Here is a 6,941-nt window from a genome sequence, read left to right as displayed (position 1 = left end):
CCACTTTGCTGTGAACACGGCTACTCCTCCTCGTCCTCATCATCATCCTCTTCATCCTCCAAAACTGTGCTCTGGCTGGACAATTGTGTACCTGGCTGCTGTTGGTGCAGGAACCCACCAACTGAGCCACCTGTGGACGACTGGCCTGATAACTGTGTGAATGAACCCTGTTCCTCCTCCTGTGCCACCACCTTATCCATCATCACATAAAGTGTTTTTTAAAGGAGGCATAGAAGTGGGATAGTAATTCTGATGACGGCGTCATTAGCTCTGATAATGTTGGTGGAGTACTTAAAACAGCACAACATGGCACACACATCCCGCATGGAGGCCCACTCGGTGGGGAAGTGGTGCTGTTCCGCAGAGTTGGTACCAGCGGCCGATGTGTGCTGCAGCTGAAACTCCACTATCGCCTGCTGCTGTTCACCATGTGCAAGGTGGAGTTCCATCTTGTGGGTATGTCGCATATAAGGCGATGAACGGGAAGGCAGAAGTTACGCTTCAATGCAGACAGTTGAGCAACAGCAGGGTGAGAATGCCGACATCTCTGGGTCATTTTCCAGGAACCTCTGCACCACCAAAATCATCACATGTGCAAGGCAAGGGATGTGTGTCACACCGGCTAGGCTCAGAGCTGCTATCAGATTTCGCCTGCTATCGCACACCACCAGGCCTGGCTTGAGGCTTAGCGGCACAAACCACTTATCTGTCTTTTCTTCTATGCCAGTCCACAGCCCCTGCGTGGTAGAGGAGGAGGAGGCAACAGGAGGCACAGCAAAACATCCAGCAATGCTTGGTGGTGGTAGGACACGCGCCAAATCGCTTTCCGCCTCAGTCCCAGCCACCACTACATTTACCCAGTGGGCAGTTAGGGAGATATAACGTCCCTGCCGTGCTTACTGGTCCACGTATCGGTGGTTATGTGGACCTTGCCACTGATGGCGGTAATCTTACCACAATAGAAATCTACACACATATAATTTATTTTTATTTAAAAAACGTCCATGAACCAGCCCAGGATTTTACCCACCACCCAACCTAACACCTTACAGTAGCCTGAGTGTGACCAGAGTCAATACCTCACCCAGAGCCTGTTATTAGGATTACGCATACCACTAAATTGTGATGACCGTTGAATGGATTAGAACTACCGCTTTGCATTGCAATGATCTGTACATCTACTTCAAGGCAAGTGATTCTCAGTACATTTTATAGTTATTTATTCAAATGGACTCCTCTTTCTTTTACCACCCCATTTGCACCCAAAGTTGATGGCATCACAATACCCTATACCATCAAGGGCACCTCAACCAACATCTGGGAGGAGATTCCTTAACACCAGAATGTGCTCCGAAGTAATTCCTTCTCATCACTGCACGCCGGCCCAGGGAGCTTCAGAAACGTGAGTACCAACTACTACACCCATCAGACCACCACACTCACACATTGCCCCTGCGGTCAAGGTCGCAGCAATAGGGCACTGCCTAGCTGTGACATCACAAGGGGATGGCAACCTGAGGATTGGCTGGCCGCACGGCATTATTTGTGATCTTGCGTTATGAGGCTTCTCTCCTCTACACTTACTTTCACTTTCTAACACGTGCAGCCGCCATTTAGGAAAATATGATTCGTTACCACAAAGCCCGAGGAAATTTGGATTAATTTAAAATCAAAGTTTTCCTAAACTTTGGACTGAATTCTGCTTCAGATGCTTCGCTTCACTCAACACTAGTGATTTACATAAAGTTGCACCAGCTCTTCAGATCATGTTAGATGAGAGTGTACGCTGAGGTCATTTATTCCTGGTTCACTAATTGAATATTACATAATGACATCAATGACAGATTTAACACCAAAACTAGGTCACAGATCACACACCCTGAACACACCCATACCCTCAATGTATATATAATAGCGCACCAGTAATATCCCTGCATCACCAGAAGACAATACACAGTGCATCATCCAGGTATGTACCAAAGCTTCTACTCTTATCTGGAAGAAAAGATATTATTATATTATATTATATATTATATTATTTCACCAATATGATAGGTTTGTACTAACATCACAGAGGGGCCTCACTTTGGGGCTGGCTCATACCTCTACATGCACTTCAATACGAAGGATCCAGAGATTGGTTCTAACAACTCTTAGACTAAAAAGCAGGATCAGGCTCCCATTGCAGATTCTTATCCATTATTTTCTTCTATTGCCTTTCAACTGAGGAGACAAAGTCCTTCCTAAATTCTTATCCCCCACTGGAAAGCAGTTTGAAGCCAACCAGAGCTGATAGCTGACTTGTCTTTTCTTGTTTCATTGAAAGGTTTGTCCCATCAGTTTGGAAATATGGATAACAAGAAGTCTTCTTCGTTATGGGGGACTCAGCATGTCCATGTGTTACATGGATGCATATTCACTTGTATTGCTGACATGTAATACCACATTTCTCCTGAAGTGGCCACTGCAGGGAAACTGAGCGGCCACATTGTGCTTCCCCTACAGATCACCAGAGATTAGAGAAGCTGCACTCACATCGATCACTAGATTGTGGATGTGACTTCAATCTGAAATGAAGTTGTCATACTTTGAAAATATCCAACTGATTTACTCAAATGTGCCATCATGGTGTGTGTGTTGGGAGTGGGGAAGAAACTTGGTTCAAGAACAGACAAAGTGTGATTCCTATAAGTATATTTGCAGACCTCTGATAATATTTGATCACTGTAATCAATTCAATTCATTATTTACAGGAAAAAAGTTAGACCTCCCAGTTAAACATGACACGAACAATCACATTGCTGCTGATATCCCTAGGTGAGTTGCACATATAATATGTTTGTATACTATTGGTTCTTACTACAAATTACATCCCCAAGTAAAAGCATTGGTTTTTACTTTTTATTTTACTAGTATTTCATTGTCACTCGGGTCTCTGTAGATAATCAATGAACAGTTTAGATTTCAGACTCTAGCAGCTCTTTCTCTCCCTTTCAGAGCAGGAAGTCTTAGCACAATCTCAAGAATAGTGTTGGGTGCGAATATTCGCAATGCGAATATTTCGCGCGAATATCGCATATTCGCGATTTCGCGAATATTTAGAATATCGTTCTATATATTCGCGAAATCGAATATTCGTTTTTTTTCTTTTTTTTTTTATTATATTTTTTTCTTTCCCACTTCCCTAAAGTTGTTCTTCTTACCTGTCCTTTGGATTCCTGGCTTCCTGGCTGCTCCAGTCAGTGGCGTTTTCAACTTACTGCTATATTCCATATTAGCTAAATTACAATCTAATCTATATATGTATTTTACGAAATTTCGCAATAGTCGCAATTGCGATGCGAGTAATATAACACGAAATATTCGCATGAAGATTTCAACTTAGCACTGCTATACTCCATATTCTAGCCTAATATGGAATATAGCTGTGCTAAGTTAGCACTGCTATATTCCATATTAGGCTAGAATATGGAGTATAGCAGTGCTAAGTTGAAATCTTCATGCGAATATTTCGTGTTATATAAGTCGCATCGCAATTTCGACTTTTTCAAATGTTCTTAATATTGCTCTAACTTCGTCTTTTAGAAATTTCGTAATATTGCTCTAACTTCGTCTCTTAGAATATTACGAATATTCTAAAAGACGAAGTTAGAGCAATATTACGAAATTTCGTAAAAATACACATATAGATTGTAATTTAGCTAATATAGTGCTATAATCCCTTTTTTTTTTCCTGTAATTTTTTTTTGCCTCTTCTGAACTTAAGTTTTGTAAAATATGTACACTATTAAAAATTATTACTATAGCAGTATATTAGCTTAAATACAATCTATGTGTATTTTACGAAATTTCGTAATATTGCTCTAACTTCGTCTCTTAGAATATTACGAATATTCTAAAAGACGAAGTTAGAGCAATATTAAGAACATTTGCAAAAGTCGAAATTGCGATGCGAGTAATATAACACGAAATAGTCGCATGAAGATTTAAACTTAGCACAGCTATATTCCATATTCTAGCCTAATATGGAATATAGCAGTGCTAAGTTGAAATCTTCATGCGAATATTCGCGAAATCGAATATGGCACCTCCCGCTCATCACTACTCGAGAACAATTTATCTGCTAAACTATATGATACCAATCAGCTACATACAACTAAACCCTTACCTCTCTATGTTTCTGAAGCTGATGAATCTTCTTTAGTACTAGCTAGGACCAGCAAGGAATACAGCAGTGTCACCAAGTAGATTGTCCTCAAAAGGTGGAATCCACAAAATCATGTCCGATTGGTGAAACTCAATACATTGTAGGAAAATATAGTGACATTCATTAGGTCATTGCCATCTGCTGTAAGAGAAATATAAGCCTTCCCGTAACAGACCATAGTTGCTCAAAATTTCTAGTAAAATGTTTGCATCCTTACAGGCAGTGGTACAGTCAACGTCTGGTACTTGGTGGGCAATGAAAGTATTCAGTAGTCTCATCTCTACTGTCTGCTCATTAGAAGACAGATACTTCCAAATTATTATTTAAGGTGAGGCAGGGACATAGCATTATGGATAATTTGCTAACTTTTAACGAGGACCCCTGTGGTGACCAGGCCCCATTGTATCTCCTACCTCAGTAGTCCCTCTCATACCCTTCATCCTGTAGTACTGCTGACAGCACTAGGTACTAGTTTCTTTGTTTCCATATGTTCTTTGAATTTTTCTTTTACATGAACTAAGCATTTTTATTTTCATTTTGCAGGTGTGCTCCTTGCTCTGGTAACAGCACAATCAATACCTGGTAAGGATTTGTTACTATAAGTATTAGATTTTACTTTCTCTATATCGAGTCTATAGTCCCCGGGTAACGGTCCATTAGTCAAAGTGACAGCTGCTGCTCCGGCCATAAAATGGGCTCAGAATTGTTGTTTCTTCAAATTGAAACCATCATTCCCAATGAGACTTTCTATTAGTGGTGACATTGTAACAAACCAATAAACCATTAACTCGCCCTCACAAAACAACAGATGGGATAAAGGCAACCAGTGTATAATACTAAACTATATTATACTATACTGAGTCGATGAAAGTGTCCAAAGAATAAGAATGAATCTTCTACAGTCTAGTTTAAGGGGTTGTCCATGTTCAGAGCTGAGCCCGGACATAACCCCTTCTTCCCTCATTCAGCATGAATGAGTGGAACATCGGAGCATTTCACGATCCAATGTTTCCCCTTGTCCTGCGGTGCATAGCTGAAGGATGTGACTCCATCAACTATCCGTACCTAGTGGTCTCACACCTCTGGTGTCTCGGAGCAATGCTATCAGCCGAGGCCTCACACTATACCTGGATTCCTTGGTTTATATATCTGGACTGGCATTTCAGCACACACCTGGTTTGCCAGATAAAGGAATGCAATGGGACGATCCTTGCACTTTGGACACTTCCATAGCAATTCAGCATATGTGCATATTGTACATTGTTTGCCGTTATCACCTACATTATTTTGTGAATTTATTGTTTAGTTTTTTTGATTACTTAAAGGGGTTTTCCAATCAAACCTAATTTACACCAGGGTCAGGAGAGTGTGTAAATGAAATAAAAAGAGCCACTGACGGTGTCCCTAAGCTGCACATCAACAGTCAAGAGTCCGACTGATCCTATAAAACAAAGGCTGCTTTAAGAAACAGCGCCCCCTCCTGTCCATGGAATAAAGCTGATACTACAAGCATCCTCTGGAAAGGCGTGGCACTACACTTTTGGAAGGAAGCAGCCATGTTTTCCTAATCCCAGACATTCTTTTAACTTGTTCTTAATTCTTCTTTTGCAGACTGTACAGATGGCAAAGTATATACTCCTTGTAGGGCCGCCTGTCGACCAACCTGCGATAACCCGAATCCTGCATGCAATTTTATGTGTGTTCCAGGTTGTTTATGCCCAAATGGCACTGTAGAAAATATCTGGGGTGAATGTGTGGAAAAGGATAAGTGCAGACTCTGCAGCGGGAACACAACATATTCCAATTGTGCCAATAACTGCATTGGTGTTGTATCTCCCCCAAGATGCCTTAGAATAGCCTGTATGCAAGGCTGTGCATGTAAACCCAACTACGCGCTCCTACCTGACAGAAAGAGATGTGTCCTTCCACAGGATCTTCCACAGGATCTTCCACAGAATGGCTCCAACAAGTAAACCATCCCATGTGTGTCTTATTAGCAATCATCAAAATTGAAAGTGACCTCGTCCTATTATATAGAGATGTGTCTGATGAAAATAAAATGATTTCTAAAATTGTTCTTATTTATTTTCATTGATTCATTAAAAAGCGATCTGGGATCTTTGACACTGACCAATCTCTGACCAATCAGATCACAATCAGTCTATATTGCTGTGGAATTGATCTACTGATCTGATTGTGATGTGTCTCATTTGCAATAAAGTCTTTGTGACTCAAAGGGAGTCTGTCAGCAGTTTTCTTTTTACAAAACTGCTGACAGACACACAGTAGCTAGGGGTTGAAGAAAGCTGGCGATACATACCTTTGCCCTGTGTGTTATTGCATGTAAACATAAAATCCTCCAGAAGAGCCAGTCACATTGACTTTTAAGACATTGTAAAGGTGCCAAGATGATTACAGTCATAATTCAATGGATAGGTCATTGGATTGGGGAACCTGCTCATTGTCAGGACCAGATTAAAGTTAGTGGCGGGCCCCATCCTACCACCATGACCTGGATTTCAGTAAATCCATTATGAATGATACATGTAGGAAAACTGAGCATGGATATGCATGGGCCAATATGTGAAGGTCTAGGGGAGCTATAAACATGGCCAAGCCAGTGATTCTCGCTCATCTGCATGGCCACCTCTGTCTGATATTCCAGTCCAAGTTCTGGTATCGATAGGATTTACTACAGACTAAATACATGTGATGGACCAATCTACAGATTATA

General features: G+C 41.1%; 1 long non-coding RNA gene across 1 annotated transcript; it reads left to right on the top strand.

Annotated features, from left to right (window-relative positions):
- The first annotated feature begins 1,912 nt into the window (after nucleotides 1-1,912).
- On the top strand, nucleotides 1,913-6,284 carry LOC120993297. The gene is made up of 4 exons (XR_005777200.1): nucleotides 1,913-1,969; nucleotides 2,754-2,817; nucleotides 4,751-4,789; nucleotides 5,819-6,284. It is a non-coding gene; the product is annotated as an uncharacterized LOC120993297 (long non-coding RNA).
- Nucleotides 6,285-6,941: the final 657 nt, after the last annotated feature.

Source organism: Bufo bufo, chromosome 1 (assembly GCF_905171765.1).
Source record: "Bufo bufo chromosome 1, aBufBuf1.1, whole genome shotgun sequence".
In the NCBI taxonomy this organism is placed as follows: domain Eukaryota; kingdom Metazoa; phylum Chordata; class Amphibia; order Anura; family Bufonidae; genus Bufo; species Bufo bufo.
Note: the sequence above shows the minus strand (reverse complement) of the source record. Positions and strands in the feature narration are given on the sequence as shown.